Below are 12758 nucleotides of genomic sequence, written 5' to 3'. Positions count from 1 at the left end.
AAATAGTAAACACTCTGAAAAGCTGACGTCAGAAGATTCTAAAAAAAACACTACACACTGGGTAAGAGTCCATACCACATCACAGCACTCCAATGGAGATAGAATAATTAATCATAATCAATAAAACACAATAAAAAAATAACACACAAAGATGTGTGAATCAGTGTCTTCTTGACATTAAGTATTTTAACAGACACACAATCACGATACCGGGCTTGAGGCTTACTGGTGGGCGTCCAGCGATTTGGGCATGAGTATCAGAATAATCCAACCACACGTGCACCGCAACACAATCAGCACAGCAACGTCACACTGTGATGGTAACCCTGCTACACACTAAAGAGGGCCCAGACTAGCAACGATGACAAAACAAATAACTTTTCCAACAACAACCACAAAGGAAATGAAATAAAGTTGAAAGACAACAGTAATGCATTTGAGTCAAATAAACAAACAACAAACAAACAAACAAACAAAGAAAATAACTCTACAGAACAACTAGTACAGGAAATAAACAAAAAAAATAAAATGAAATGAATTGACAAAACAACAGAAATAAACACAGAAGCAAATGAAATGACTTTACAAAATGACTATAGTACTGATAAAGGAAATAAAGAAGGAAATGAAATGACTTGGTAAAACAACTGTACAACTAATAAATGAAATAAACACAGAAACAAATGAAATGACTTAACAAAACGACTATAACACTGGTAAATAAAACAAACAAAAAGACAAATTAGATAACTTCTAGAAAATAAGGACACACAACCCACTCAAACAATCACGTAACACAGATACTCAGTCGGCCGCACAAGTGGCCTACGAGGTAGTTTCCTTGAGGGAGAATGAACTCAATCCATTAACTTGGCCTTGGCGGAAACAAGTTGATCATGTAGAGGAAACGTGCATTTCACAACATTCAAGCAAAGCAGCAGTTGCCTTGCCTGTAGTAGCTATCCCTACAACACACAATAGTTTCATTAGGCTACCACCCAAATAAGGCAAATAACATTACCCGAACGGAGAACTTACCTGAGCCACAGCGCGCGACACACAAATCTCGCAGGCGAGTCAACAAATGGCAAGTAGCACGTTATTCCGTTCAACTCAATGGAAAATGGCTAGCCGCAACACAGCAAGGATCCTTGCTGTAGGAGCTATCCCTACAACACACAATGGTTTCATTATAGGCTACCACCCAAATAAGGCAGATAACATTACCCGAACGGAGAAAACTTACCTGAGCCACAGCGCGCGACACACAAATCTCGCAGACGAGTCAACAAACAGGCAAGTAACACGGTATTCCGTTCAACTCAATGGAAAATGGTTAGCAACACAGCAAGGAATTCTAAGAAAAAAATCTGAATCCCACATAAACCACCAGTAAACTAACACCGTCCAACATTTGCAGTAAAACATTTGCAGTACGTTCAAGCTTTAACATCCTCTTCCTGACACGATTGGCCACCACGAAACCCCACAAGCCAATCATGAACCGGACAGGCAGGATAAAAACCAATGAAACCTACTGGGGAGGAGGGACTGATTTCCACCACAGTCCATCCTGCCACATAAACACAGCGAGAACCACCCCAAAGTTCCTAGTTCCTGGGGAAAGTTCCTGCGGTGGAAACACGGCTAAATATTCTTTTCATTGCTCAGGTCTTAAAACAGTTGTTGGAGGCCATTGTTGATTTACCTCAGTCTGTTTATTGTAATGCCCTGTGCAGGTCATTATGTCTCAATCTCATACCAGATCTAGTATTTAGATGAGTCAGTGCATGCATGCCATGCGTCTGAGCTTTCAGTTTAACTACGGTGTATAAAATGTGGCTTAACGACTACAGATAAGTTTCACAAGTAGTTTTCTCACAGAAACAGTCTCTAACTCTAACTCTCACTGTATGATTCTGGCCACGATTTGGCCGTCTGAGACAAATTTAGCAAATACTAAAAGATTCCTCTGATCCCAGGCTAAAATCAGAATTTTTTAAACATTAGTTTCACATGTTCACCTACAGCCTATTAATGACAGTTGCGATAAAATTTGACCTCTCAGAAGACTTGACTCCCAGTCCTGCAGTGGGACGTTTCCTACGACGACCGTCAAATAGTCTTAATTTTTCAAGACAAGCCATGACCAAAATTAACATTAGAGATTTCTTTGTAGTCACCATTTCAATCCCACTTGTAATGCAGCTCACTGTCACCGAACATGTCATAGATTGATTATGTAAAGCTCTGGACAAGTTTTCTTGTGTGCGTCTGTTTTTAATGCTTTGAATCTATTCTTTCTGCTAATCACAGGTGATTTATTTTGGCTTATGCACACTTGTATTAGCTTTGAACATGTCACATCCTGTGAGAGCACTTTCCCAGACTCTTCAATGCCTGGTCCCGGACATGGCCGTTTCATTCTGTGAACTGAGTCACTGTGGTCTAAACTGAGAAAGAAAAACGACAAACCTGTGGGCACAACACCTCACCTTCTTAATACCATGTTGGGTTCTTTCGCAGAAAAAACTACTTTCAAATTAGGTTTTGGTGCTGAAACCCCTGTGCATATGGGTAACTTTCACCACAAGCAGACTTGGCACTGTTTCTTGAAAAAAGTTAGAGCACAAGACTGCATTTGTTCAAGAGATTTCCACAACGCATGCGCGAGAACTGAACTGAAGTACTTGAAGGAGATCGCAATTCTCGCGCATGCGTCGTGGAAATCTCTTGAACTCTCGTCTCAGGCTTACAAGGAAGAAAAGGAATAGTCGAATAAAGTCATTATTTTTGTTTGTTTGTTCGCATAAAAAGTATTCTCGTCGCTTGATAAACTTATACTTGAGCCACTGTTGTCAAATGGAATTATTATACATTTTCTTCATTGACTTTCTGGGCCGTCAAGTATTCGATCCCATCATAGCAGTGATCCACCTCTCAAATTTAATAAAAAATATTTTATTTGTGTTCCGAAGACGAACGAAGGTCTTACGGGGTTGGTACAGCATGGGGGTGAGTAATTAATGACTTTATTTTCATTTTTGGGTGAACTAACCCTTTAAGGTCATGTTTCTCCCAAATTGAATTTACACAATGTGAAAGAAAAAGGTGACAACATTAGGTTAGACCAGCAAAAGTAATTTTCAACGGGTCAGATCAGGTTTAAATAGCAAACTATTCGCCTTTGGCTAAGCCACGCCCTAGAATGTAGATTGACCACTCACAGCGCAGCCAAGAACGAGCTCCGACAGAGGTCGGACACTTTTTCACAGCGCTCCATTGACTTTCAACACAGGCGTCTCATATTTTTGGTCTCGGCAGGCTATTACCGTCGTAGTTTTATAAAAAATATGGTTAAACGTTGTGCCTCGGGCATTTGTAACATAGATACGCGTTTCCCAGAGAGGTTGGAGGAGGGTGTCTGTTTTTTCCCTTCTCAAAACCGAAGTCAAATCCTGACTGTGTCGTCTTTGGATTAAACTGAATGGACGTCCTCAGTCAGCTAAACCCCTCAAATATCAACAAGCACATCTTTTTTGCTTCTAACCTTACTGTGAAGTTATACTAGTTAGATCGTTTTATAATGTTTTAGGTTATGATTTCGGTTCTCATACCGGTTGTTGATATGCTAGCACACGCTGTTAATAAATACAATGTTATACTTGTGTAGTCCGTTTGCTTTGTAATAACGATTATAGAAGTGAATAGAGACCTAAACAGCTTTGCATGAACAGTGTTGCTCCCTGATATTGTTAGTCCCAGCCTCTGTCTTGATTAGGATATGCGGTGGTTCATTTTTTTGACTGTGACCGGAAACGTTATGCTTTTGCCTCTAGCCTATTTGTATGCCTTGTTGTTTCTTGCGTTTCACCTGTATGTCTTGAATATAGCCTTCGAACGCATATTGCAGCCCCTTTTGCCCACTTCTATCGGACACTTTATTTGCTGCTTCATAAAAGTTTGATAACATTTCAGCAGGAAGAGCTGTCATAGCATAAGCTATGCAGAGCGCAGATGAAGTTTGACGGATGTAGCAACAGTAACTAAGGGGGGCGGGGCTTAGCCAAAGGTGAATTTTTGCAATGTTCTGCAATGTTGAATGCAATGTTGTGAATTGTTGCAATGTTGAAACATATCTGCAATCCTCATCAACACCAGTGACCATTTACTCCTGAGTTGTATTGAATAAATATCTGTTTAATCTGGTTTTCAAAAGTGCTGTGCCTCATGACAGGAAACATACAGAAGACACTAAGAAGGAAATCAAAGTCCAGAGAAGAACAAGAGAAAGTGAAAGTGTTTTCAAACCTGTCCTGGAGCACCCAGGACTGCACATTTTATGTCTCCCTCATCTAACTCTAACACAGGGTCAACATAGTAGGGATTCATGTGCAGCTTATTGTAAAACAGGAAACAAGAATGTACAAAAAAGAGAAGTACCCAGTGCTGGGGGTGCTCCAGAACAGGTTTGAAAACTCCGGGCCTAATGCCGTAACTCCAAATTGGATTTTCCAAATCTGTTGTATCTGACTGCTTATTATACAATATAGTGGTGTTATAAATACCTGGGGGCAAGTCAGGCTCTAGTTGTCACATATAGATGTTATCTACATAACTATAAGGTTCTACAGTAAGTAAAAGTCCTATTACCCTTTTGTGGTAACAAAAACCCTTTTGTGGTTTTATATGATGCTTTCCAAATCTTGGTTTTCAAGTTCCTCAGGGTATTTCTGTCAAGGGGCAGGTTGTCACATGGGTTTTATGTTATAAATGTACTCCAGTCTATTAATTATATGGTCATTTCATTCACACACACACACGCACACACACACACGCACACACACACACACACACACATACATATATATATATATATATATATATATATATAGTTGTTACTATATAACATTTCCACTCACTGTAAATATATTGTAAGTATATTCCATATATTGCCATAATCTGAATTGAGTATTCAGACAGACAATGTGTAATCAATGTAATCAATGACATGACCAACACTGGACAGTTAATCTTCCTGTCACTACTGTTTATTACTCTTCACGTGACAGTTAACGGGTATTTGGTGCTCTGATGTATGTTTAGTTTTAGAGAAATTTAAATCAAAACACCCAATGAGGGGAATTCTAGTACGTAAACATGAAATTAACATTTTTTTGTTTCACTTTTCTCTTGTTGTTTTTTATTCTGTTGGTTTCTCTTCCTCCTCTTAAAGCCATAGTAGTTCTTGTATTCCTATATTAAATTATATTGAACAAACCAAGTGTCACGGTCCTTTTCGGAACAGTCGATGGTGGGTATAGTGATTCCTCTTCAGAACAGCCAATGGTCAATACCTGCAGCGATAATGGCAAGGGATTCTCACAGCGGTTCCTCTCCAGGGCAGTGAATGATATCTGTACAGGCGATAGTAGAGTTGTGCACACATCATTGTCATCATTAAAAAAAAAAGACCAATAACACACACGGAGAATAGATCTGAGTCCCGCCCCCTGAACATACATCGCTAAACTGATTGGCTTTGTGTTTTCTTTCTAACTTGTCAGAGGCTGTAGTTACATTTGGTTGTGCGAAGCGGCAAAACTCATCCCAAGGAAACCTAGAGATGTGGTAAGTGACAGAAATCAACAGTTTTCTGCTCAAGAGTCAAGAATACGGGTCAAATCGCGTCAAAAATTGATTTGGGGACAGTCATTTTTAACATACTGACAATCGCGGGATATATGGCAAAGATAATTGTTAGTGTGTGTGTGTGTGTGTGTGTGAGAGAGAGAGAGAGAAGAGAGAGAGTGTGTGTGTGTGTGTGTGTGTGTGAGAGAGAGAGAGAGAGAGAGAGAGAGAGAGAGAAGAGTGTGTTAGTTTGAGATAATGTTTATGTGTGTGTGTGTGTGTGTGTGTGTGTGTGTGTGTGTGAGAGAGAGAGAGAGAGAGAGAGAGAGAGAGAGAGGAAAGAGAAGAGGTGAAGAGTGTGTTAGTGTGGGATAGAGAGAGAGTGTGTGTCTTTTTTTTTGGAAAATGTAAAAATGCAGAAAGTTTTCTGTGCTTCATGAAACACATGGTACACATATGGTTACTACTGAGCATGTATTTGCATTGTACTAAAATTGAAATAAAACTGAAATTCATTTTCTATGGGCATATAAGTGGCGGAAACAGACCTAGACTAGTGCATCCCAAAAATTTCTACTATCATTTTATTATAACATTATAGTCATTATGGCCATTAGACATTAATTAATTTATTTATTTATTTTGTGAGGAGGTGATAGCCCCCTGTGGCGCAGTCTAATCTTTTGTCCTTAAAGGGATAGTTCACTTTGAAATTAATTTTTGGTATGTTTTAGCTTACCTCAAGGGCATCCAAGATGTAGGTGTCTTTGTTTCCGCAGTATTTTCAATTTTGATATTTTTAGGTCAAACCGTCCTTGTCTGTCAGTCATATAATGCAGGTCTATGGTCAACACCTCAAAGAGCATGCACAGAGAAGTCCAAATTAAACATGATTTAATGACTCGTAAATGTAAGTACACATTGATGGCCTAAGACACGAAACGAGCGATTTGTGTGAGAAAACGAACAGTATTTATATAGTTTTTACCTCGTGTAACCACAGCCACGTCCTGATCTGAGGGCACAGGTGCTTCGGTCTGCGCATGCGCCGGAAGTGATCTCTCGCGCGTGTACGTCACTCATTGTTTACCGTACCTTCAGAGTACTTGGACGTGTCTGTGATTACAAGAGGTAAAAACGATATAAGTACTGTTCGTTTTCTTACACAAACCGCTCGTTTCGTGTCTTAGGCCATCAATGTGTACTTACATCTACGAGTCATTAAATCATGTTTAATTTGGACTTCTCTGTGCATGCTCTTTGAGGTGGTGACCATAGACCTCCATTATATGACTGACAGACAAGAACGGTTTGACCTAAAAATATCAAAAAATTGAAACTACTGACTGCAGAAACAAATGCCTCGTTTCCACTGAGGGGTACGGTACGGTACAGTACAGTACGGGTCGGGTACACCATGATCAGGCTTGTGTTTCCACCGCCAACAGTACCCTTACTTGATAGGCATGGTATGCTGGAAAGAAGCGATCGACATCATTTTCGCGCGAAGAAAGCGACATAGTAAACAACAATGGATGAAAAGTACAAAAAGATATACAGTAAAGCTTAAATATAACATCAAGAAACAATTCAGTCAGTCAAATATACTCAGCGCTCAAAGAAATGAAACTTCACGTAGCCTTCTGCCAAAACCATTGGCCAGGGAACGAATTATAGATTCACAAGACCAAAGATCACCTGTTAGGTTTATACTAGACGAACTACATCTCATGTTTAACCACTACAAAGAAATCCGAGTCAGCGGCAAACATCAGAACGACTAGCCGAGGAAAGGGTGTTCCAGGCGGGGGACACGAGCGCGAGCGTCCGGTGATTGCTTAGAATGGATCTCAGTCAAATTATCATAAATCTATAAATAAACCACAGATTTGAGCTTTAAAAAAATACTTTCTCGCCTGAAAAACTCTTAAAACTACATTTCGTGACACAATAACAGTAGAATTATATTTCAACTGTATATGCTTCTAATGCCCTTGTAGCACGCGCGAGTGACGATACTCTGTCCACCAATCACCGTTCTGCAGTGAGTCTAGCTCCACCTTTTAGTACCCTTTCACTGTGCTAGGTACCCCAACGGAAGGGTACCCAAAAAGTGGTACGGTACGGTTCGGCTTTTTGGTACAATTCACAAGTTTTGACAGTGGAAACGCAAATAATTGCGTACCGAACCGAACTGTACCGTACCGTACCACTCATCTTGGATGCCCTTGAGGTAAGCTAAAACGGTAACACTTTAGAATACGGTTCCTTCGTTAATGAATAACTACACAAGAACTAATGAGTAACACAACATTAACAATCTAGTAACTATGATTAACTAACAAGAAACTCTGATTAACGAACTAGTAAGTAATAGCGCACAGACGAATGTGGTAGTTCACTATTAACTAATCAATAACTACTATTTTTTAATACTTCCAAGAGAACTACTGAAAAAGTTTATTAACAATCTAGTAACTACTATTAACTAAAAGAAATTCTTATTAACGAATTAGTAAGTAATAGCTCACAGATGAAAGTGTTACTAGATACTTCTGTGGGAATTACTAATTATTTGGATTCGTATTATAAAGTGAAGATCCTTGGAACTAACTAGTAAGTACTCAAGTGTTACTAAAGACATTTTCTAAAAGTATACTAAAGTTCACCAAAAATCTCAAACGTTTGCACAAATCATGACTAGATCATGTAGTAACACTTGAGTAATTACTAGTTAGTTCCAATGATCTTCACTTTATAATACGGATCCAAATAATTAGCAATTCCCACAGAAGTATCTAGTAACACTTTCATCTGTGAGCTATTATTTACTAATTATTTGAATCCGTATTATAAAGTGAAGATCATTGGAACTAATTACTCAAGTGTTACTACATGATCTAGTCATGATTTGTGCAACCGTTTGAGATTTTTGGTGAACTTTAGTATACTTTTAGAAAATGTCTTTAGTAACACTTGAGTAATTACTAGTTAGTTCCAAGGATCTTCACTTTATAATACGAATCCAAATAATTAGTAACTCCCACAGAAGTATCTAGTAACACTTTCATCTGTGAGCTATTACTTACTAATTCGTTAATAAGAATTTCTTTTAGTTAATAGTAGTTACTAGATTGTTAATAAACTTTTTCAGTAGTTCTCTGGGAAGTATTAAAAAAATAGTAGTTATTGATTAGTTAATAGTGAACTACCACTTTCGTCTGTGCGCTATTACTTACTAGTTCGTTAATCAGAGTTTCTTGTTAGTTAATCATAGTTACTAGATTGTTAATATTGTGTTACTCATTAGTTCTTGTGTAGTTATTCATTAACGAAGGAACCGTATTCTAAAGTGTTACCGTTAAAACATATCAAAAATTTATTTCAAAGTGAACTATCCCTTTAAAGGATTTGTTTTCCTTACATTACTACTTTTTTACTTTAAGAAGTTTTTTGAAACCAGTACTTCTATACTTTTACTTGAGTAAAAAGCTTGAGTTGATACTTCAACTTCTACAGAAGTATTTTTAAACCCTAGTATCTATACTTTTACTTAAGTGATGAATGTGAATACTTTTGACACCTCTGGTCCTCAGAGACTTCAGCAGCACTCACACAGTGACCCAGGAATTTCACCTCCTTTCGGAACAATTCGCTAGTTGCACCACAACGGAAATGGAATTTCCGGTTTGTCTGTGGTAGGCTGGAACACTTCCGGTCACTGCTTCTGTCAATGGCACTCGCTTACTTAACCGACCGTTCAGCGTAGTGTAAAAGAAAAACACGAGTCTTGTCGGTATTAAAACAGGTGTTGTACCGAATTCCGACTCGCGGACAAATCGCACGCCCCTTCGCGTGCGCGCGCCTCTCACCTAATACGCGCTGAAGCGAGTTTGAATGCACTTGATTTGCCATATGCGTTTATCGATTGATTTTTTTCTCACAGCAAGCACCCACATCCTGCATGAAAGCTTTGTCTACACTTACAAAAATTGACAGACAGTGAACTAGTGTGGATAAAAAATGCAAACAAACAAAAATGCATGGGAGATCGATTCAAACTATAAACTTCCACGGGTGAAGCTACCATATAAAGCTACTAGCTGTCAAAACATTACTGTTAATTTCAAATAATTTAATTGAACGTAACTTTTGCGTGTTAAACACGATGTGGTTCATAGTAAAATATTTTATTACTCTCCCCATTGCACAAGAATGTCATTAAAAATAATAATAACCTTTTTCATCAAGATAGGCTTATAAACAAATTATGCATACACTTTTGTAATATTGCAGCAGGTTTTCTTCAAAAAAGGGCACCTGAACACAAAACAATGAATTTCCATAAGCAATCCCAGCTAGAATTTTTCTTAAAATTTTGTTCTGTTCTAATGTTTTCAGCAGGTAGTTTTGTTTTTGTTTTGTTTTTTCCCAAAAAGAACATTTTATAATGTGTTATCTCAGCAACTTTCCCAAAACATCCTCAAAATATTACAGTTAAAACATCCTTAAAACATTATTTCAACATTACATTCAAATGTTTTCTTTAAAACAGTAGGCTACCTTATGGCTTTACAAGTTTAAACCAAACTTGTAGGGAATGTTAGCCAAAGTTCTGAGAACGTTCTCAGCTAGGATGCAAAATGTGAAATTGAAAGAATGAATTTAATAAATAATGTTTTTGTGGGCCTAATGTGCCAGACAATAACTATATTAAAAAAGTCTAAGGTTTCTTTACATCCTTAGCTTTAGTCAATGATCACATTATTATAATTATCAATTAACAAACATAAAAACTGGTATTTGCCTAATATAGGCTATAGTCTATATTAGCCTATATACAATATACAGACATGTGTTTTATGAACTAAGCCTATCTTCATTAAAAAGGTTAAATATTATTTTTAATGACATTCATGTGCAATGGGGAGAGTAATACACTATTTTCCTATGAACCACCGCGTGTTTTAGACACAAAAGTTACGTTCTGTTAAATTAACAGTAATGTTTTGTTTTGACAGGTGCTAGCTTTATTATGGCTGCTTTATTATGGCTTGCCTTTACCCGTCGAAGTTTATAGTCTGAATCGATCTCCCATGCGTTTTTGTTTGTTTGCATTTTTTTTTCCACACTAGTTCACTGTCTGTTAACTTTTGTAAGTGCAAAGCTTTCATGCAGGATGTGGGTGCTTGCTGTGAGAAAAAAATCAATCGATAAACGCATATGGCAAATGGAGTGCATTCAAACTCGTTTCTGCGCGTATTAATGAGAGGCGCGCGCACACGAAGGGGCGTGCGATTTGTCCGCGAGTCGGAATTCGGTACAACACCTGTTTTAATACCGAAAAGACTCGTGTTTTTTCTTTTACACTACGCTGAACAGTCGGTTAAATAAGCGAGTGTCATTGACGGAAGCAGTGACCGGAAGTGTTCCAGCCTACCACAGACAAACCGGAAATTCCATTTCCGTTGTCGTGCAACTAGTCCATTGGCTCTTGTCTGGTTGTAATTTCTGACCTTATTTCTGAAACCCCATCTCCAGAATCCCTCGTAGCAAGGTACGGATCTCTGTAATGAATACAGAGTTGGTGGCACCGGACAGTATCGCTCCCGACTGTCCGGCCTCCCGTCTGAGTAGGAACGTTCCCGGGGCAAGATCGGGGGATAGGGCCACAACTCTTCTCTTCAGAGCAGGCCATCAGCAGACGATGGACCAGTTTGTGGTACGAGACTTTCACCCAGCGGCTTCTCTTAAGAGAAGACAGCAGATAAGACAAAGAAACAGACAATTGTAAGAGATCTTCACCCAGTGGCCTCTCTTCAGAGTAGGCAGCAGCAAACGATGGAACAGACTGTGTTAAGAGACTTCCACACAGCGGCTTCTCTTCAGAGCAGGCAGCAGCAGATAATGGAATAGACTATAGTAAGAGACAGAATAAGCGATGGTCAGGAAGTCTTTACAGTAGTTCCTGTACAATACACGCTGAATAAACAATGGTTAGAGGGCTCTCTTCAGCCCCAGCCTCACAGACCTGCCCACTGGGGCCAATGGGTGGAAGCAGAATTATACACCCACACTTGTGCATGCAGTAAATCACTTCAAAGAGTCACATGTGTTCACTTCACACTAAGCACTGCAGTCGACAACAGCTCTCAATGAATAAGGCTCCCACTCGCGGTCCCGGCCGGCATCCTCTCCCATTGATAGGTCTGAATATCCAATGCTGTGAGTACACTACAAATTAATTTCAGTCAATATCTTGACTTATTTGGAGCCACTGTCCACTGACTGATACATCCAAATGAATATTAAAGATAAAGGGCTTCACAGAAGAATATCAAAGAGGCACTTAACTGCTGCATAGATGATGTGGATGCTCAGCCACTCTTAAATCCTTATCACACTCACTTTATGAATCCATTCTTCCAGTTTGCCGAGATGCTGAGAATAAAGTTCCGCCTGCACGCCACGTTAATCCTTCCCGCTCCTTATATCTCCGCTCTTCACGCCAGAATGGCCTTTTTATAATCCACATAGTGGATACATGTCCCAATCACTGTTAACTTTCCTCCTATCGCACAGCTGACGCTCATCTCTTCAATTAGTAGCTGCGCCCGGACACAATAGGCGTTTCTCAATGTCAAGGAAGGATCCTCGGAAGCCGGAATTTTGAGGATGCTACGTCATCGACGTCCGTCGAAGGACTGTTCCAATGTCGAGGATCCTCAGAATTTCAACCAAGGACTGAGTCCTTTGTTCGGAAAATATCCCATACACAGGAAAGGATGCATATGTGTAGCCTTCACGCTCTTAAATCACCCACAATCCTATGCGCAGCTTTGCTATCTTGTTCAAAAAATAAAAAAATGTCGACCGTTAGCGGAGTCGGAGTGATAACGGCAATATGCTTTCAAATGTAAGCAAGTATAATTTCAGTTTAGCCATTTATTTAATGTTTGTTAAACTATTTAACATATCGGCTCAAATTTGCTGAGGGGATTTAAAGCTGTTCCCTTTTACTGGTGATTAAATTTTAATTTTTACTTCATATAACGTTATAGCCTTTTTTGTTGGTCACATATTTTACCATTGCATGTGTTTTAACAGCTAGATCATGTTGCTATGGA

The 12758-nt window shown here is 39.0% G+C and overlaps 1 long non-coding RNA gene across 1 annotated transcript; it reads right to left on the bottom strand.

Annotated features, from left to right (window-relative positions):
- Positions 1 to 1640, bottom strand: LOC120463481 (uncharacterized). Its single transcript, XR_005618520.2, has 3 exons — positions 1247 to 1640; positions 1039 to 1169; positions 1 to 965 (listed from the first exon to the last, which is right to left on the bottom strand). It is a non-coding gene; the product is annotated as an uncharacterized LOC120463481 (long non-coding RNA).
- Between the last annotated feature and the right edge of the window lie 11118 nt (positions 1641 to 12758).

The sequence above is a fragment of the Pimephales promelas genome, chromosome 22 (genome assembly GCF_988280905.1).
Source record: "Pimephales promelas chromosome 22, fPimPro1.hap1.1, whole genome shotgun sequence".
NCBI classification, from domain to species: domain Eukaryota; kingdom Metazoa; phylum Chordata; class Actinopteri; order Cypriniformes; family Leuciscidae; genus Pimephales; species Pimephales promelas.
This window is presented reverse-complemented; position numbering and strand designations above follow the sequence as displayed.